Genomic DNA, 19,809 nt, shown 5'->3' on the forward strand with positions numbered 1-19,809 from the left:
TTCTTTTTTATACTTTTCTAAATGACATGTTCTAAATTATGAACATATATTATTTAAATATTCAGAAAAGAAATCTTGGGGGAAAGTTCCCACTTTATGTTTCAGTCCTTCAGCATCCTGATATTCTAGGCTTTTCCCAATCTCATCTCTCTCTTCAAATGCTGAGAACTCAGTTCCCTGGCTGAGAATTCTTAGCCCCAGATTAATCCCAAGCATTCCCTGCGCACCTTCCACCTGCCCTCTAGCTGAATGCGGACAGTGCACTGGACCAAATTGGGTGAAGTCTTGGAACCTCGGTAAGTCCTATCCATTTTCTGATCCTCAGGGTCTCATCTGTGAAATGAGATGGATTTAATTAATTAAATCTAACAAGTCTAATTAATAATTAATTAAATATAACCAACTAGTTAATTAAGTTGGGCCTATCTACAGAATACATTCAGAATTTGGCCACTCCTCCAAACAGTGGCCACAGCTACCCTCTTTAAAACCTACCACTGCTTTAGATGTGGAGGACCTAGAGACTGTCATATAGAGTGAAGTGAGTCAGAAAGAGGAAAACAAATATCGTATAATGTCACTTATATGTGGAATCTAGAAGAATGGTACAGATGAACTTATTTGCAAAGGAGAAATAGAGTCACAGACGTAGAGAAAAAACTTATGGCTACCAAGGCGGGAAGGGGGGTAGGATGAACTTGGAGATTGGGATTGACATATATACACTACTATGTACAAAATAGATAACTAATGAGAGCCTGCTGTATAGCACAGGGAACTCTACTCAATGCTCTGTGGTGACCTGAATGGGAAGGAAATCCAAAAAAAGAGGGGATAGGGGCTTCCCTGGTGGCGCAGTGGTTGAGAATCCACCTGCCAATGCAGGGGACACAGGTTCGATCCCTGGTCCGGGAAGATCCCACATGCCACGGAGCAACTAAGCCCGTGTGCCACAACTACTGAGCCCATGTGCCGCAACTACTGAAGCCCAAGCGCCTGGAGCCCGTGCTCTGCAGCAAGAGAAGACACCGCAATGAGAAGCCCATGCACCTCAACCAAGAGTAGCCCCCACTCGAGGCAACTAGAGAGAGCCTGCACACAGCAACGAAGACCCAACACAGCCAAAATAAATAAATTAAAAAAAAAAACAAAGAAAAACAAAAAAGAGGGGATATATGTATACATATAGCTGATTCACTTTGCTGCACAGCAGAAACTAACACAACATTGTAAAGCAATGTTTCACTAATAATAGTGGAAAATAACCCCACGCCTACCACTGCTTTGCAGAAATCTCCACTGGTTTTCCATTTCAAAGTGAAATCCAAAGTCTTTCAATGACTTACAATCCCTAGGAGATCAACCTGGTCTTTCTCCACCCTCCTCTCCTGCCCCTTCCACCCACACTCATGCTTCTTCAGCATGAGAGTCAACAGGCTCTTCTGCATTCCCAGTTCATCCTGCCCCTGGGCCTTTGCACTTCCTGCTCCTCTACCAGGACCGTTCTTCTATCAGGGATCAACAAGCGCAGCACCCTCCCTTTCTCCTGTGCTGAAATGTCGGATAACTTCCATGATCATTCTATACACAATAGAAACTCTGACCCTTCCACTGTGTCTCACTTACCTTGCTTTGTTTATTTGTAGCATTTATCCCCACTGTACTTACTTGTATAGTTGTGTGTGGTCTGTCTCTCTTCATTGGAGTGCATGTTCACGAGGGCGGGTCACTGTTTTCTTAGGTTCTGTGTCTTTAGCGATGGGCCCGAGTTGAGGACATGGATACCCTGGTGGGGTAACTGGTGCGGGAGGCGAGGCTGCTGCCTGGTGGGGATGGGAGAGTTCCTTTCTCCCGTGCTGGGTGTCAGGCACTGGGGCAGGGTCTGCCTGTGAAAGCTCAGCTGTCGGGCCATGTCCTAGCCCAGAGGAGGGCTGCTTGCCTCCGAGACCTGGGAAGAGGAGACCCAAAGACCCTCAGGAAAGACCTCAGGGGCCACCTCAGGAGGCAGCTTGGAAAGGGCACACTGGGCAGGATTCTGCACATGACTTTGGACCAACCCTTTGCTCTCTCTGGTCACCTTTTCTCCACTGGACTAGAGCACCCTGAGCTTCCCATCAGCTCTGGCATACCATCCCGGGATGGGCGGAGGAAGTGGCTTTTGAGGGAAAACTCAGATCCACAGCTGTTGGCCGTTGTTTGCATTGTAGTACCATTTCTGCTTCTGCTCTGGGCTCCCTCCCGCTGCTGATGACAAGGCAGAGCTGTGGGGTCAGCTCCCCCGCCCTCTCCCAACACCCTGCATTTCGGGGCCAGAACCTTCAGGCTGACTCATGCTCTCAGTGAACTAGAAGGGCAGCAGGCAGCAGGTTTTGGTGATGGCCCGTCCCTCCTCTTTGCATTTTGCAAAGGACTGATGGATGACCCAGTCCTAAATGAAGAGGCTCCAGGGAAGAAGATGGCGCCTGCCAGCTGGACCAGCTCAGAGTGTGCAGGACCCTTTCTCATACATCATGTGTACGGGCAGGGCGGAGGGGGCAGGGAACGATATCTGTTTTGCAGATGAGGAAACGGAGAGTACAGAGAGATCGAGTAGCTGGTCCAAAGTCCTGAGACTTCAGTCCAGAGTCCCAGAACTAGAACCCGTCTCCTGAGTCTCTGGCTGAGGTAGTTTCTGCCACGTCCAACCGCCTCACCTGCCATCGTCACGTTTTCACTCTTGAAGTTGAAATTGTTACTGTGTGGCCAAGTGACACCAGACCTCCTGGTCTATTGCCTCCCTAGGTTCTGCCAAGCCGAAGGCTCAGGGCATTTAGCTGGAAGGGGAAGACTCAAGGGTGTCGATGCTCAGTGCCCCTCGGGGCTGGAGATGCAGACAAGGGAGTGAAGCCCCTTTGGAGGAGGTGCAGGAGGGAGGTGTCAGCCCAGCCTACGGTCCCTCGTACCATAGGAGGAGGTATGGAGGTGCTGCTGTTCTGTAGCCTGTTTCCGGGCGGTACCCACGTGCCCTCAGCAAATACACTAAAGTATGAGGGGAAGGGTATGGCATGGAAGACCCCTGACTACCTTAGTCATGCATACCACCCTCCTGTCACCTTTTAAAGGGGGAAGGACTCGTAGCTGGCCTGCATCTTGGATGGGCATCCAGGATCGCCTCTTGCTGAAGGGGGCGGGAGGTGGAGAGAACTGGAGAGCTGGGAGAGGGTACAAGATCCCGGCCCAGAAAGAGATGCAGCCAGAGGAAACTATCTGGGAGAGGATTGGGAAGCAGAGGACAAGTTTTCGGGAGGTTCTGGAGCTGCAGCTCCAGCAGAATAAGGGGGAGGACTCTTCTGGAGAGAGGCAGCAGGGGAGAGGCAGGAAGGGGGTGGAGGGAGGGATTATCAAACAGCTGCCAGAGGGGCTGATATTTTGTGAAGAAAGACATGATCACATTCTGAGAAAGACACGTTTAGAACAAGCTTTCAGAAAGTCTTGCTGAATGGTTTACAATGTAACCTTCTCTTGTCTCCTGGAGAAAATCCTTAGTAAAGATCCCATTACCTGGGGCTCTTTGGGAACCCGCTTTGGGGAAGGTCTTAATGTGCCGGGGAAGGGGTGGGGGTATTCTGTGGGGTGCAGGGCAACAGCAAAAGCTCTGGTGCCATGAGACACTCGAAGGGTTTCTGGAAGCGAGATCCACGATGGAGACCAGCTGGCTGTGACCACGGGTGAACTTCTGGAGCCAGACAGATGTGGGTTCAAATTCTGGCTTTGCTACTTGTTCACTGAGAGGGTTGGGCTTTTTACTCACCATGTGCATGTCCCGGGCTCCTTCCCTGGAAGGAGGATAAGCGGGTGTCTGCATTCTAGGAGCGCTGTGAGGGCTGAACCAGGTTGCACAGCTGAAACGTGAGTGCGGAGCCTGGTGTATAATGAGTACGCCAAGGGTGAGAGAATAGTTAAAAGTCATTAAAGATGGACGCATCGACTGAAATGGTTGTCAGTTATTAGAGTAATGCTAATGAAGATGGTGGGAAAATGTTTGTCATATGATAATGAGCAAAACATGATGAAAACCACTAAACAAGGTACAATTGTTTATTCAGATGAATAGTGGAAGGAAGAGAAAAAAAATGAAAACCAAAAATGGTTGATTTGTGAGGGTGATGGGATTCTGAACATCTTCCTTCGCATTTTTTTTTTTTTTTGCGGTACGCGGGCCTCTCACTGCTGCGGCCTCTCCCGTTGCGGAGCACAGGCTCCGGACGCGCAGGCTCAGCGGCCATGGCTCACGGGCCCAGCCGCTCTGCGGCATGTGGGATCTTCCCGGACCAGGGCACGAACCCGTGTCCCCTGCATCGGCAGGCGGACTCTCAACCACTGCGCCACCAGGGAAGCCCATCCTTTGCATTTTTTACTACTTACATTGTTGTGATATTTGTACCCACCAAATCCACAGGAAGAAATGGGTGCTCTCCCCTGGAGGTGACTATCGTGGAGGCTTCTAGTGCTCATCCACAGTGATTCTCTCCTCCTGGGCACATGGGAGGGTTATATTTGACTCTTTCTGGTTAATGGATTGTGAGTGGACATGAGTGTGTCCCCTCCAGGATGAAGCCTCTAATTGCCAATGCAAAGGCTTCTCAGCACCTGCTTCTCCTGCCAGGTGATGGAGAAAGCCATGGATTCCAAACAGTACAGCCTCAATACGGTAGAATTTCCGTCAGGGCTCTTGAAGGACTGCATAGAGCCGAGCCCCCTACTGACCCCTACTGGTCATGGACAACTTGAGCAAGAAATAGATTTCATAGCATTCAGCCGCTAGATCTGTTGGTTAAATTTTGCACAGCATAAACCAGCCCATACCTTACCCATACCTCTGCTTGCTACAGCAGTGTGTGCAGAAGTGCTTTCCTGAGATGGAAGCAGGCAGGCAGGTGCCTCACCTGAGTCTCCCTGTGTCCACAGAGGCAGAGGAGAAGCAGCTCGGTTACACCTGACTCGTTTAACGCTGTCCAGCACCCAGTACAGCAGCTGACAGGTAGCAGTTGCTCAGTAAATGCTGAATGAACAAATAAGTGAATGAGGGAAGGGCATGGTCCTTTACAGGGCCCCTGTGTTAAGCCCAGTGACTCAGTGCCTTGGTGGGGGAAGGCTGCGTTGTCTGTATCAAGTCTGTGCTGGGCTGCAGTCCCACTGATGCCTGCGGCCAGCTGCCCACCCCTCCCGCTGACTCGATAATAAAGCCAGGCAGCACTGGTCCCCTGGACTGATTTTTGCCACCAGGAGCAAGGCTGTTGTTTGTAGGGCATGTTTGCTTCTAACGTAAGATGCCCAAGAGAAGGTTGGCATTTTCCTGCTGTGTAACAGGAGCTGTGTGTACGGGATGGAAGCAATTGTTCTCCATGCCCCATAGTTACAGGCGTTACTGAGCCATGGTAAATGAAGGCAGGGCACTCACTCTGAGCTGTTTCCCTCAAAGTCTGCTCTTCCCTATGTGAACACTCCTTTCTAAGTCCTGGATTCAAGTCTTGCCCTCCTGAAGGGGATCTAGAGAGAAAGAAAATGTAAGCAGGTTATTAAAAAATTTTTTTTCATTGAAGTAAAATGCACATAACATAAAATCCACCATTTGAAGTATTTTATTTTTTAATTTTTTTGTTTTTGTTTTAACTTTTATTTTACATTGGAGTAGAGTTAATTAACAATGTTGTGATGGTTTCAGGTGTACAGCAAAGGGATTCAGTTATACGTATACATGTATGTATTCTTTTTCAAATTCTTTTCCCATTTAGGTTGTTACCTAATATTGAGCAGAGTTCCCTGTGCTACACAGTAGGTCCATTTTAAATATAGCAATGTGTACATATCAATCTGAAGTGTTTTAAAATGTACAATTCAGTGGGTTTTAGTATATTTATAATGTTGTGCAACCATCCCACTGTCTAATTCCAGAACATTTTCTTCACTCCAAAAAGAAACCCCACACCCATAAAATAGATAGTTCCTCTTCTCCTCACCCCCTAGACCCTGGTAACCGCTAATCTGCATTCTGTTTCCATAGAGTTGCTTATTGTAGACATTTTATAGGACTGGATGACAAAATATCAGTCCATTGTGACTGGCTTCTTTCACTTAGCATGTTCTCAGGTCCATCCGTGTTGTAGCATGGATCAGTACACCATTTTTATGGCTGAATAATATTCCATTTTGTTTATCTAGTCACCAGTTGATGGACTTTGGGGTTGTTTCCCACTGTGTGACTGTTGTGCCACTATGAACATTCCTATACAAGCTTCTGTGTGGGCAGGTGTTTTCAGTTCTCTTGGGTATATTCCCAGGAGGGGAATTGTTGAGTCATATAGTAATTTTCTGTGTTTAACTTTTGCAGGAATGCCAGCAGGTTCACAGGAAGCATAAAAGATCCTGTGACTGGTGGAGCCTTAAGGGCTGTAGAATTTTCCAGGCAAAAGAAATTGCTCTCCATCTGACCCTTTCCCATTTATTTTTGTTGTCACAACCTTTGTCCTGGCACCTGCCAGGATGTCATGCACCAATTTCCATGACTCCTCCTCTCTTTTCCAGGCTTTCCCAAGGCCATTCCAGTCTGTCAACTCTCCTGCAGCCTGACCATAGCAGCCCCTGAGAACCCAAAGGGTGGCCCCAGGACCCCAGCATCAGCGTCACCTGGGAATTCTCATTTCTGTTAGCTGTACAAACTCATCAGCCCTATCCCAGATCTGAATCAGAGTCTCTGGGCGGAAGGGCCCAGCCATCTTTGTTCAAGCATGATCCCAGGTGATTCGAGAACCATCGAGTTTGAAAGTTCAGCCCGGAAGAGTCTGACCTCTTTGGGATCTGCATCATTCAGTACAGAGATCTTTGGGCCCCTCGTCTCCTCCTTCAGCCCAGAACGGGTGACCATGTGTGTGTGTGTATGTATATGTGTGTGTATGTGTGTATGTGTGTGTATATGTGTGTGTGTGTGTGTGTGTGTGTGTGTGTTGGGAGGTGGTGTGGAGGTCTGTACCCGCTCCCAGGAAGATTAGGTTTGAGTTGGTGATGCCCCTCAGGAACCCTGGTGCTGCAGAGTCCCCGTTTACTGTGGACCCTCTTTTCCATCCTTGCTGGAGTCTAGAGTTACTCGTCCTCTGAGAACTTGGCCTCCTCATCCCACCCTTGTCTCTGGGCTTTCTTTTGGAGCGGGGCTGAGCCCCAGCTTCTCTCCTGCTTTACTTCCAGAGACAGGCACGCACTGTTGCTTTAAGGGGCTCCTTCTCTGGGCAAGCAGAAGGCAGTAGCAAATGGCTGGGGGCGGGCGGAGTGCAGAGTTTCCGGAACTCACAGAGCTCTCATGCAGTCCTGATCCTAGGTCTGTGGTTCCTGACTCTCCTACAAGGGAGTGGGTCTGGATGGATGCTTCCCAGGAAGCATTGCCTGCTCAAAAGCCCACAGTCCCCTGAAGATCCATAAGGAATGCCCACTCCAAAAAGACCATTTGCCTCTTCACTCCCTGTGCCTCCGCTTCCCCTTCAGGGCTGGGTATGAGGTACAGCTCCAGGCACTGCTGGCATCTCCCCATATCCTCTATCTAACTCCAGACTCCAAACCTCAGCATTGTCTAGCAGATGGGATGCACTTCTAATTCAAGTAAGCTGTGCCCCCACGAAGGTAAGAGCTGATGCAAGGGAGGAAAAGCTGAGAGATAAGACTTTTAAAAAGCTCTGAGCTTAGGGTAGGAAAGGAGAGAGACTGAAATGAAATCTCAGATCACTCAGTCTCTGTCTGTGATCAGTTCTTGTCTTCTTCCCTAAGGCTGATGAATTTGTCATTGAAAAGGGTCAGCGAGGAAGTAGTGAGGTGAGAGTCCCGGGTACCCTTTACAGTAATTCCCATGGCCATGGCCACCACTGATGACCCTCGGATGACCTGCCTCAGGAGAGCCTGGCGGTTCAGATTACAGGACAATAACCTGTCATTTCTAGCTACGGAAGAAGGAGGGGACCCCAATTGTTTGTGTCTGCTATACTCTTATCCTGTGCCTGGTAATTTCATATTCCCCACAAACCTACAAAGGGATGACAAGGGCTTCCCTGGTGGCACAGTGGTTGAGAGTCCGCCTGCCGATGCAGGGGACACGGGTTCGTGGCCCGGTCCGGGAAGATCCCACATGCCGCGGAGCGGCTGGGCCCGTGAGCCATGGTCGCTGAGCCTGTGCGTCCGGAGCCTGTGCTCCACAACGGGAGAGGCCACAACAGTGAGAGGCCCGCGTACGCAAAAAAAAAAAAAAAAAAGTAAGTCACTCTGTGTAACCTGTACTGGGGGATGGAGGGTAGGGGATTACATAGGGTATGAACACCAGGACGTGAGGACCGTTAAGGGACCATTTTAGAAATCTGTCTGCCACAGAGATGGAGAGATATGTTAGTGTGTGTGCTTCTATTTTTCAAGGAAAATAGTTTTGTGTGGTTCGTGCTGGATTCTTTGGTTTATTTATTTGTTTATTTGACCTCTAGATTTTAATTTGACTCTATTTTTATGAAAAATTACTGCACTGTCGTTTTTGCTTCTTTCTCTGTATGTGTGTATAAACGTATCTTCAAGGATCAACATAATCCAAAGGCTGAATTTGGGAACCATTGGACTAGAAATTTCCTTCTGGTTTTCAGACTCCTTACTGTTTCTCCAACCAGAACTCACCTTTCAAAGGCAGCAGTGCTCAACAACGTGCATTTCATCCATTACAAGTGTGTCTTTATCATCTAATTAAGCTACTTAGGCTTTAGTCAACAGGGAACTCATACATGGGCTTTATCTCTCCATTCATTATACAGATGCTGCTTGATGTGCCTTTTGAAGCTTATACAATGACTTTTTTTTTTTTAACATCTTTATTGGAGTATAACTGCTTTACAAGGGTGTGTTAGTTTCTGCTGTATAACAAAGTAAACCAGCTATATGTATACATATGTCCCCATATCCCCTCCCTCTTGCGTCTCCCTCCCTCCCTCCCTATCCCACCCTTCTAGGTGGTTACAAAGCACCGAGCTGATCTCCCTGTGCTATGCGGCTGCTTCCCACTAGATTATATACACTGACTTTTTATACTTTCATTGCAAAAAGAAAGACTTCAGCCGTGTGCAAACTACATCACAATGAAAACCCAGCTTAGCAACAGGCACAGAGATGTGGAACTTACTCAAGTTGCAATGAAATCAAAGATTACACTCACATGGATATTTTCTTGGAAACGAAAACCTCGTCGCAAGCACAAAACTAAAACAGAAGGGCATCATTATGTATTTATAATTTCATTAAGCCGTGCATATTTGTCTCTATTTGTTTACTTGTTGCAGTTACAACAACCAGGATAGAATGTTGTTTGGAAGCTGCCTAGAGAACCAAGCAGGAGAGAAAAGAGGGTTTACTTCTGTGTGAGGAAAATACCCATATTTGGGAAGGTTTATGCTATCTTTGAAGGCAAAAGAAAAGATCCATGAAACATATGGTGAGAAATTTTTATCAGAAGTAGCCTTTGTTCATCAAAATCAATGATGCTATTTTAGATCATTTTAAGAGAATACCATTTGCATAATTAAGCTAGTAGTAGAGACATCAGATAAGCATGGGGTGACAGATTTATTTCAGATTAAAGTAATCAGAAGCTAAGAAGGCATGTTAGTGATTTTCATAAATGTGTGGCTTCTTGGTACTCATGGACTACCTGACCAATTAATGCTGTCAAATGCAGACACTCAGCATTTATTCTTATTTAATTAAAAATTTTAAAGCTTTGTTGAAGTATAACTGACACAATCAATTGCACATTTTAAAGTGTACCATTAGATGATTTTTTTTTTTTTTTTTTTTTTGCGGTACGCGGGCCTCTCACTGTTGTGGCCTGTCCCGTTGCAGAGCACAGCCTCCGGACGCGCAGGCTCAGCGGCCATGGCTCACGGGCCCAGCCGCTCCACGGCACATGGGATCTTCCCGGACAGGGGCACGAACCCGTGTCCCCTGCATCGGCAGGCGGACTCTCAACCACTGCGCCACAGGGAGGCCCCCCTCTTTATTTTTAATTCAATGAGGCTCAAAAGGATCTTACTGTAATTGGAAGAGTCTTCTTTCAGACCAGCACTGCACTTTTAGTGTGTGGTGGTGATAGTGGTGGTGGGTTTGCACTCAGTGTGTGGGCTCTGAAATCAGATTGCCTAATCTGAACTCCGGTTCTGTCACTAATAATTGTTTCACCTCAGTTTCCTCAGCTGTAAAATGCATTTCATAACAGTGTCTATCTTGTGGGGCTGTTGGGAAGATAAGTACTTTAATGCATGTGAGTCGCCATGTGCTGGGCACACAGCAATTAACACATATTACTTACACATAATGCAGATGGACTACGGTCCTTCCCCAATTCTTATGAAAAAAAAATAGTTCTTGAGCCTTCATCCTAAGGATTATGAAAGGGATTATTCATAAAGTAAAGTAAATAACTTCTTGCTGACTTTAAAATGAATATATATTCTTCACAGAGAATTTGGAAAGCAGGATTTGGTCACATGTCACGCTGAACTTACATGGAGAAGTCCCTCCTATTACAGCTACATGGAAATGGTAGATAAAATGTAACAAAGCGACTCAAGTTCCCTCCTCACCAACTTTTCATTGTTGTGGAGGAGGCAGATGACATCCAAGCAACACAACACACATACAACGTAACGGCAGAAGGGGTTCTATTATTTTAGAGGTATCCTCTCTTCACTGTGAACTAGAGCAATGTAAACTATTCCAAAAAGGACTCTGTGAACCCAAATACAGGAAAAAGAGATTTAAGTTTAATTTTATTGGTTTAACCTGCTGCCCCGTCAGATTTCTTGATTTCTCCCTTCCACCCACCCTCCTTTCTTCCTTCTTTCCTTCCTTCCTTCCTTCCTTTCTTTTCCTCTCCCTCCCTCCCTTTCTTCCTTCTTCCTTCCTTCCCTCCTTCTTCCTTCCTTTCTCCCAATAATGTAACTGACAGAGGACACAAAGCAATTACTACTTGGGGGGGATCAAGAAGATGCTCTTTGGAGAGGTGTGAAGGACTGACTAATACTTGAATGACTTTCAGGGATTGGGGCTGTGCTGGTGAAGGTGATAGGAGAGATGGATGGGGCTATTCCAGAAATTTCACCTGGAGCCACCACTACACTTAGCATGCTTCCTACAGATACTGACACAAAAATTCTGTTTCCATCTTCTTGCAACCTGTATGAGGCCTGAAGGGATTTTTCTCCAGGGCCATGGAACATGCACAGAAAGATAATTTATGGAAACACTAAATTGCACATGAAGTCTTATATTTTCTTCCTGCTCTACCTCATTTCAGGAAGCTGAGCTCTGTGAGACAGATGCTGCCCAAAGGGCATGGCCTCAGGGTCTGTTGGCTAAGCCTCAGCTCACCGAGCAATGATCACAGCCAGCGAACTGGAGGCTGAGGGGAAGGTGGGGCAGGGGGAGAGGAGAGCCGTAGACATGGGGAGGGGCTGGCCCTGCTTCTGGCCAGTGCCCTGGAGTAGGACTCAGCACCTTGGAGGGAAATGGCAGCACCTAGGGGGAAAAACCCCATCTTGGGGCTCCCAATCCTGCCAGGGTGCTCATGCTCAAGCTGGGGATGGAAGCCCCACAGCAATGCTTCTAGAAACACCACACAGGCTGGGACTATGGCTGTGCTAGGACTATGGCTATGCTGAGGCTCTTCTCCAAAGCTCTGCCCCTTCCTTAGACCCTGCGAATCATCGCACAACTCTGGGAGGACGTACCCTAAGAAACATAAATAAGATGTTTAAACATAAATAAGATATCATACATAAGATGGTTTTATGAACATGTGCTTATGCACAAATTCACACTGACATACACAGTACGTATCATTCCTTCATCCATTCAGTCACCACAGACTGACTGGATAGTGGCTACATATGAGACCCTCTGACAAGTGCTCTTGATTCAGAAATGCCTAGGAAAAGGTTCCTCACTGTCTGGCAAGAGAAACAGCCAAGTTGACAGTGTATCAGTTGTCTACTGCTGGGTAACAAGTGACCCCAAAATGTAGTGGCTTAAAACAACAACCGCTTAATTAGATCACGATCCTGCAGGTTGGCAACTGGGGCTCTTGTGGTCTGGGCTGGCTCAGCTACCCTCACCTGGACTTGCTCATGTTTCTGCAATCACCTGCTAGATCAGTGGGGGACCAGCTGCTCTAAAAGCAACACAGCAGCACCAGGTGGATTCAACACCAGCAGGATCCACCTCTACAACGTGGCTCATCATCCAGCAGGCTGGCCTGGGCTCCTTTCCATGGGTTCTCAGGATGTGAAGGGGGTCAAGAGGACACGCCCAGTGTGGAAGACCATGTCAGGTCTCTGTTTGCAACAGGTTTGCTACGGTCCCGGTGACCAGCCCCTATTCAAGGGATGGAGAAAGAATCCTGCTCTTGAAGGTAAAGAGTCAGTCATCAAAGAGGGAAGTGGAGAGAGGAAAACTGTGTGGGCATTTTCATAATCACTTACAAGAAAAGCAATCAGGTGTGTTCTAAGCTAGAGCAAAGCCCTCCTTCAATACAACGGGGTACCCAACAGGGGTGGGAAATTCCACTAGGGGTTGGTCAGGGAAGGATGCAACCAGGAGGTGACACTTGAACCAATTTTGGAAATATGAAGGGGTGAGGAGGTGGGAAACGTCCTGGTACATTCAGGAACCTCCAGGCGGTCTCCTGTGGGCCAGTGCAGGAGAGGGTGGCATGGAGGGAGAAAAGTCTGAAGAGAGAGGTGAGAACGATGGGACGTTTCTGTTATATTTCTGAACAAGCACGCATTTTTTTTTTTTTTCTGTTTTGTTTCCCACAACTTGTCCTGTCCTGCCTTCTGGAATCACACAAAACAAGCCTCTTTTCTTCGTATCAGAGAGCCTTCAATTTCCTCTGAGTTGTCAGGTTGTTCTCTGCTCGCCACTTCAACTTCCTCACACTCTCTTTCAAAGGTTTCCACAATTTGCTGGTTCCTGTTCTCAGTGGCCTCCAGAACAAAAACAGAATCCAACCCAAGCAGTGGACAGTGGGCTTTCCCCAAGTGCCCTCCTAAGCCTACCAGACCATCAGGTCCAGAGTATCCGTGCCTTTCTGGGAGCCTATATCCTATGCCTTTCCCACTGGCCCCAAGGGGAAGCTAAGGAGCTTCATAGGAACACTTCTCGGGGCTTGGGACTGGGGATGTCAAGGAACAGTGGCCAGATGTCCACCTGTGAGCAATGGTGCCTCCAGAGCGAATACCAACAGGCCTGGTCTGCATGGGATGCCTATGATGAAAGGTCTTTTGTGGGAGTTATCACTCATTCATTCATTCATTCATTCAACAAATGGGTACCTACTGTGTGTCAGGCCCTGTCCTACTTTATGAGACTATAGACATAGGGCAGATCCTGTCTCTGCCCCCACGTCCCTTACAGTCCACGTAAAGGGGCCAGATATGCAAATGAGCCTATCCTGTAACCTAGAGGAGTGTAGTGATGGGGGACGATGGTGCGCGCTGAACCCACACAGCAGGGATGTCAGCCAGTGTGGGTGCCCTCACTAGCCTGGTCTTATTCTGTAGCCATCACTGCTCTAAATGCTCACATGGCTGAACTTCTCAACCTGTGAATGATGCTCTCAGGTGGATAGAGTTCTCTCCATTGTACAGATCAGGAAGTGAGGCAGGGAGAGGTGGACTTACTGGGCCAAGAACTTCCTTGGTGGTCCAGTGGTTAAGACTTTGCCTTCCAATGCAGGGGGGTGCGGGTTCAATCCCTGGTTGAGGAGCTAAGATCCCACATGCCTCATGGCCAAACAACCAAAACATAAAACAGAAGCAATATTGTAACAAATTCAATAAAGACTTTAAAAATGGTCCACATCAAAAAAAAACTCTTAAAAAAAAAAGATCATCTCCATCGATGGTGGAGAAGGGATCCAACCCAGGAGCATGGCCAGTGTCAGCTTTCTGTTCCCCTGTGTCCCACCATAATAAGGTGGGTCCAGGAGGGAGGGGAGAGACAGTCTTCTAGTCAAGGGGAACAGCCTGTGAGAATGCTCAGAGGCATAGGAGACATGAGTGGGGTTCCTAGTGGGCATCGTGTGACCAGGCTGGAGAGACATGCTTCAAAGAGTCAGATGAGGGCTTCCCTGGTGGCGCAGTGGTTGAGAGTCTGCCTGCCAAGGCAGGGGACACGGGTTCGTGCCCCGGTCCGGGAAGATCCCACATGCCGCGGAGCAGAAAAGAGTCAGATGAGAAGTCTGGGAGAAAGCACTAGCCCATCGCGGTCTGTACCATTCCCTGCAACTCCGTGCTCTCTCTAAATGGATAGGAACCTCCTTGAGGCCAGGGAAAAGTTCCAAGTCTTTTCATTCTATAATCACCATATACTCGTTTCTCAATGCCCACCCCATCCCTGCTTCAACCGTTGCCATGCTTTCTTGTTGCCATGTTGAGGCTCCAACGGGGCCCTCGGAACTGAGCTACGTCAGCAATGGCATCACACAGGGCTTACTGGAAGCCTGGGAGCCCACTCAGATCCCAACTGCTCCCAGAGAGGTTGTGGCTCCCAGATCTCCCTGTGGGACAGCGCCTGTAGCTGCCGAGTCACGGAAACCCAGGACTCAATCACACTCCCCAGTCTGAGAGAGGGTGAGACACCACCTAAGAGTGGGAGGAGGGAGAGAAGTCCTTCTGGAGACCTCGTTTTAGGCCACCTTCACCCCGAAAGGATGAACGAGCGGCAATGGGAGGAAGAGGCTTTCTCTAAGAGTCCAGGTAAGCGGGGGGGAAGATGGTCTGATGGATGATGGAGCCTGGCAGCCAGGGGTCTGCTTTCCCTGGACAGGGGGCCAGGAGAGTAAAGGTGAAGGATTTGGCGTGAGGGGTGAGTCTCACTGAGGCTTTCACTGAGAAAGAACCGCCCTTTAGGAGACAATTCACTCTGTGTAACGTGAATGAAGAAATGAAGGAATGAGTGACTGAACCTAAGAATTTCCTCTTGGGAGTCTGAGGGCCTTTCCTGGATGGGCTGAGACTAGGAACTCGGCTCTTCAAGCCTGAGACCTTCCTGCTTTGTGTCCTTGGAAAGGAAGCAAGTGGGCAAGTGGGGCAGTGGGTGTGGGGCTGGGGAGGAAGTGGTTTGGGGTCTTGTCCTTCAAGTCATCACGTTTTCTACTGACAATGAGTTAAGATATCATGTGCAGCTTTAAGAAATACAATTGACCAGGAGGCTATGGGAGTGGGTGGCATGAGGAAGCACGGTACCCCATGCTGCCGCAGGGTCCCTGCCCCGGTGGGCCTGCAGCTGTCCCCAGCGGAGAGAAAGAAAGGTCTGGGCAGACTCCCTCCCACAGCTCCACGGACCTCCCTGTATGGCCTCTACCCACTTCTTCCGAGGACCTCAGCAGTGTACACAGGGGGTCACATCAGAATCACAAGGCCAATTCCCACTTAACCGGTGCTTCTGCCACAGATCCCACTTTCACAGCCAGTTTGCCACCTGGACCATGTCCGCCATCTTCTCTCCCCTTTCCCTGTCCTGCCCCCACTGGCGCAGTCCTGAGTCCCCTTCCCTTCTTGGCCTAGCCTCCAACACCTTCCTAAGCTCCTCCTCGCCCTCTGCTGTCTCTCCCTGGACCTTTCACTTCTCTCTACCCGCAGAAACACACAACTCCACCTCTCTCAGCATCCTGAGCTTTCCAAACTACCCTCCTATCAGAAACACGCACAGACCCTGAAGCTGGCACGTCTGACCCACGCAGATGCACTCCATGAGGTTTTCACCTACTGGCCATGGAGGCAGGGATCACGGCCCCCAGAAGCCTCCATACTGATGGAGTTCATCTCACAGGGACACCTTCAAGGAGCTTGTTTGGAGAAGGTTTTTCACCTGCTACTGATTCTTGGTTTAAAAAGGGCACGGGGAAGAAGTGTACATGCAAGAACCTTAACAAAGTATACACATTATTATGTCTTGAAGTACAATCCTTCTATAAGTGCTCTCTTTAAGAGAGGTTGGAAAGAGGTATTTCACCTGTTGTATGCTAACACCCTAAATGTACTAGAAAATCACTTCACAGACAACATCTCTCACAGAAATAACAATAATATGAAGGTTCTGGGGAAACAGCTGATTTCCATGTGCTAAAGGACAAAATTCATTGGCATTAAACAGATATTGAAAAAAAATTAACTTGAAGATCCTCCAATTACGAACATCAGCTCCCAACCTGTCTTATAGTGTCTCCCCAGTGACTTTTGGTATAAGGTACCACTGCGCTCATCTCCCCCAGCAGCGTTCCCAGCACCTTGCAAGATGTGATGAGATTTCCAGAGGTGGAGGAGGGTAGGGATGGAGAGGCCCCAGGGACCCCTGAGACCAGGGCCTGAGCGCAGAGACCAGGCTCTAGGCCCCAGATCTCATCTAACTCACACTCTGTCCTCAGAAGCCTCAACCCCGGAGGACAAGGCCACGAAGCCTGCAACGTCCGAATCAAGAAGCCCGAGCGCCGGGCCCAGGAAGACGCCATGGCTAGCAGAGAGGTCTCGGTCCTCGGCTTCCACGGAGCGGACCTCTCACTCGTCCAGATACTGGGCGCGATTTGAGAGGCGGCGGGTGCGCTGTGCCCATGACACCTGAGTGCGCACGGTGCAGGGGGTGGCCGTGGCCTGGTAGCCCCGGAACGCCGGCGCCCCCGAGGACCAGCCTCCCCGCGTTTTCGCAGCAGGCACCCTGTGCTCCCTGCCCAGCCCCGCAGACCCTGAGTCCCTGCCCGGCGCTCCGGAGCCTGGGGCCCGCCCGTCGTCCCGGAGGCGCGCGGCCACCCCCGAGTGGCTGGCGAGACGGGTTTCCGCCGGAAGGCCTGCTGTCGCGTGTTCCCGGGGCCCCGGCCCGCGGTGGAGCACGCCGAGCGCGGGATCAGGAGGGCTTACCGGCCGCTGTGTCTTCTCCGAGGAGCTACCGGAACGCCGGCCGCCCAGATGCTGCCACGCCGGCCCCGACGCTGCCAGCTGCGCGCCCAGCGGCACCTGCTGGCGGCCGAGGCCCGGGAGGTGCAGGCCCAGGAGGAAAGCTGTCGGCGCCCGGAGGCCAGGCTGCGGGCGCGGAGCCGGGCGCTGAGGCGGCTGCCGGAGGAGGCCCGTCAGAGGCGGGGGCGCGCGCTGGAAGGGCTGCGCTCAGACACCGGACGGCGAGCAGGGCTGGGGGGTCTGGGTCTGTCCCGACAGCCTTCGGGGCCGGCTCCTCATCGCCTCCGGGAGCCCCTGCACCCGCTGCTTCCGGGGTCCGCTCTCGCCCTCCACTTGCCCAGGAGGAATGCCTGGAGGGACCCGGGGCTTTGGGACAGCCGACTCCGGATACCAAGTCAGGGCAGAGGCTAGCCCGCCAGGAGAGATTGGAGGCCTCACCTAGAGGATGAGTCCCATGGAGACCCTGAAGATGGCCACGGCGTAAGTCGGGAAAGAGAAGGGGATTTCAGGGGTCTCTGGGGACTGGGAGGGGGCCTCAGCTCTAAAGAGGAGAGGCTGTGAAGGGGGTGTAGCTGATTCCTTGGGGGAGGGCGCAGAAGGACTCCAAGATGTGGAGGAACCAGCCTGCACTAGAGCCATGGGAACAAACCCTCAGCCAAGACAGCGGGATCCCTTCCCAGCCACTTCCAGGGAGAGGCAGGAAGGAGGCCCTGCAGGAGGAGGGCAGGGCCTCTAAGAGAAGGTCAGCTCACCATCCAAGTCCTCTGGCCTCCCTGGGAGAATTGGGGTTGGAGGGATGTCTGTTTCCTCTTTGAGGGGAGTAGAGGTGGCAGCTGGGCTTGGGTGCTGTGCTCTTCTCAGAACAGTAGATCCAGTTCTGGACAGTTCGCAAGGGAGCCTCTCAGGTGCAATGGAAGCAGCTTAGAAGCTAGTTCATCCCTTTAGAGCAGGTTTTACCTTCTGCCAATGAACACATCCGTGGCACTTGTTCTTTCTTTGTCCGGTGGTATCAAGGTAGGACCTATCCTGAGATCAGAAAGCTGGAAGAAACACCTGGCTGAGAATCAAGCAGCAGAAGAGAGGGTGAGGCCCCTCAACCCTGGAATTATAGCGATGGCCCAGATGATCCAGGTGAGGATGGGAAGGGGCATGTTCAGGCCCAGATTCCATCTTGGGCAGAAATACCAAAGTCACAGCCACAGCATCCATTCTTAGGGCTTGGGAAGCCCTGGGGGGTGCCAGAGGTGTGTCCATGTCCCTGGGAGATGAGAGGAGTGACATAGGGAAACTTTAGGGCCCAGGATGTGTGGGCAGGGGCTCCAGGCCTGGCACATCCATCCATAGGCTGTCCTGTTTGTACTTCTCAGAGGGACGGAGAGGGATTCTGAGAGTGACAGGGTCTGTAGTGGAGGGAAGCCGGGGCTTTGAGGCAAGATCCATTCTGCATGGCTCTGATGATGAAAAAGGAAAGCTTGTGATTCTCAGGTACCAGTTGGGGATGGTCTGGCATTTCCAGGATGAGCAGAGGCTGGCTGGAATTTTCCCACTGTCCAAAAAACCTTTTGGCTGAAAAAAAATTTTTCCCCCCAAACTGCATACTCCTCGTTAAATTCCTCTATGTACAGTCCCCAAAAGGCCTAGAACGCACCATGGTGGATTTTCTAGTAGGGCCCTTGGGGCAGGAATTTGGGATTGGTGCCTATCAGAGTAAAGAATCTTGGGTGGTTCACATGTTATCATTTTTTTAATTAAAATTTTTTTTATATTTTCTTGGCCGTGCCATGCTGTAGGTGGGATCTTAGTTCCCCGACCAGGGATTGAACCTGCACCCCTTGCATTGGAAGTGCAGAGTCTTAACCACTGGACCGCCAGGGAAGTCCCTCACACGTTATTTTGAATTGCATGTGGTGTCCAGCCTTCTTCATCACTTGGCATGTACACTCGGTAGATGTTGAAGAATGATGTTTTAACCCTCACGGAATACTCTGGTCATTTTGAGGTATAAAGAACAGAGAGAGGTCATTGTCTCTGAGTACCAAGGGAGAATTCTGCTGGGTCTGACTTTTGTATAGTCTATGTGTGCTTTCATCCTTTGATTGAAATCTTTGAATCCAACTACAAGACTTTTTAACGTATTTAAATAGATTCAACTATGTTTTTGTTCTTTAAGACAAAATAAGTTTATTTATATCTTTAAGATGTTAACCGAACATCATTCTTTTTTAAAATGATACATTCAAAGCGTATGTCTGTTGAACTTTAAAAAAATTATTTATTGTTTTTCAACTTATGAAGGTCTTAACGTTTCTATAGCATGTTTAAATACAGATTTTTAAAAAAGAAGTAGTTATAGTTACAACCACCTCCTCATATGTAAATTACACTTCCTGTCTTAATGTGTCCAAATTTCAAAAACACTTGTGTATCCTTCCTTGCATTTTCCTTGCTTGGATATATCCGTATACAGTCACAGGCACACACAGAAATTTTTTTTTGAGTTGAGTATTTTCTTTTTTTAATGGAAATTGGGTCATACTCTACCCACCTTGCTCTGCCCATCAGAAGGGTACGCATTACTGGAATGAACACTGGGGAGGGCCTTAGGGGCTGGGGTAGGGGGCATGAGGGGTCACCACCCACTCAGTTGCAAACCCCGAGGAAGGCAGGTTGGGAGCCCAGCACCCTAGTGCCGCCAGCGACCAGCCCAGCCTGCCCAATATCCCTGGGCCGCCGGGCTTTGCCGGGACGAACCACAGGAGGGGAAGCTGGTGGCTGAGGAGGGCGAAGCCGGGAACCCAGACCCCGGGAG

The sequence above is a fragment of the Monodon monoceros genome, unplaced genomic scaffold (assembly GCF_005190385.1).
Source record: "Monodon monoceros isolate NGI ecotype Baffin Bay Population unplaced genomic scaffold, NGI_Narwhal_1 Super_Scaffold_21, whole genome shotgun sequence".
Taxonomy (NCBI): Eukaryota; Metazoa; Chordata; class Mammalia; order Artiodactyla; family Monodontidae; genus Monodon; species Monodon monoceros.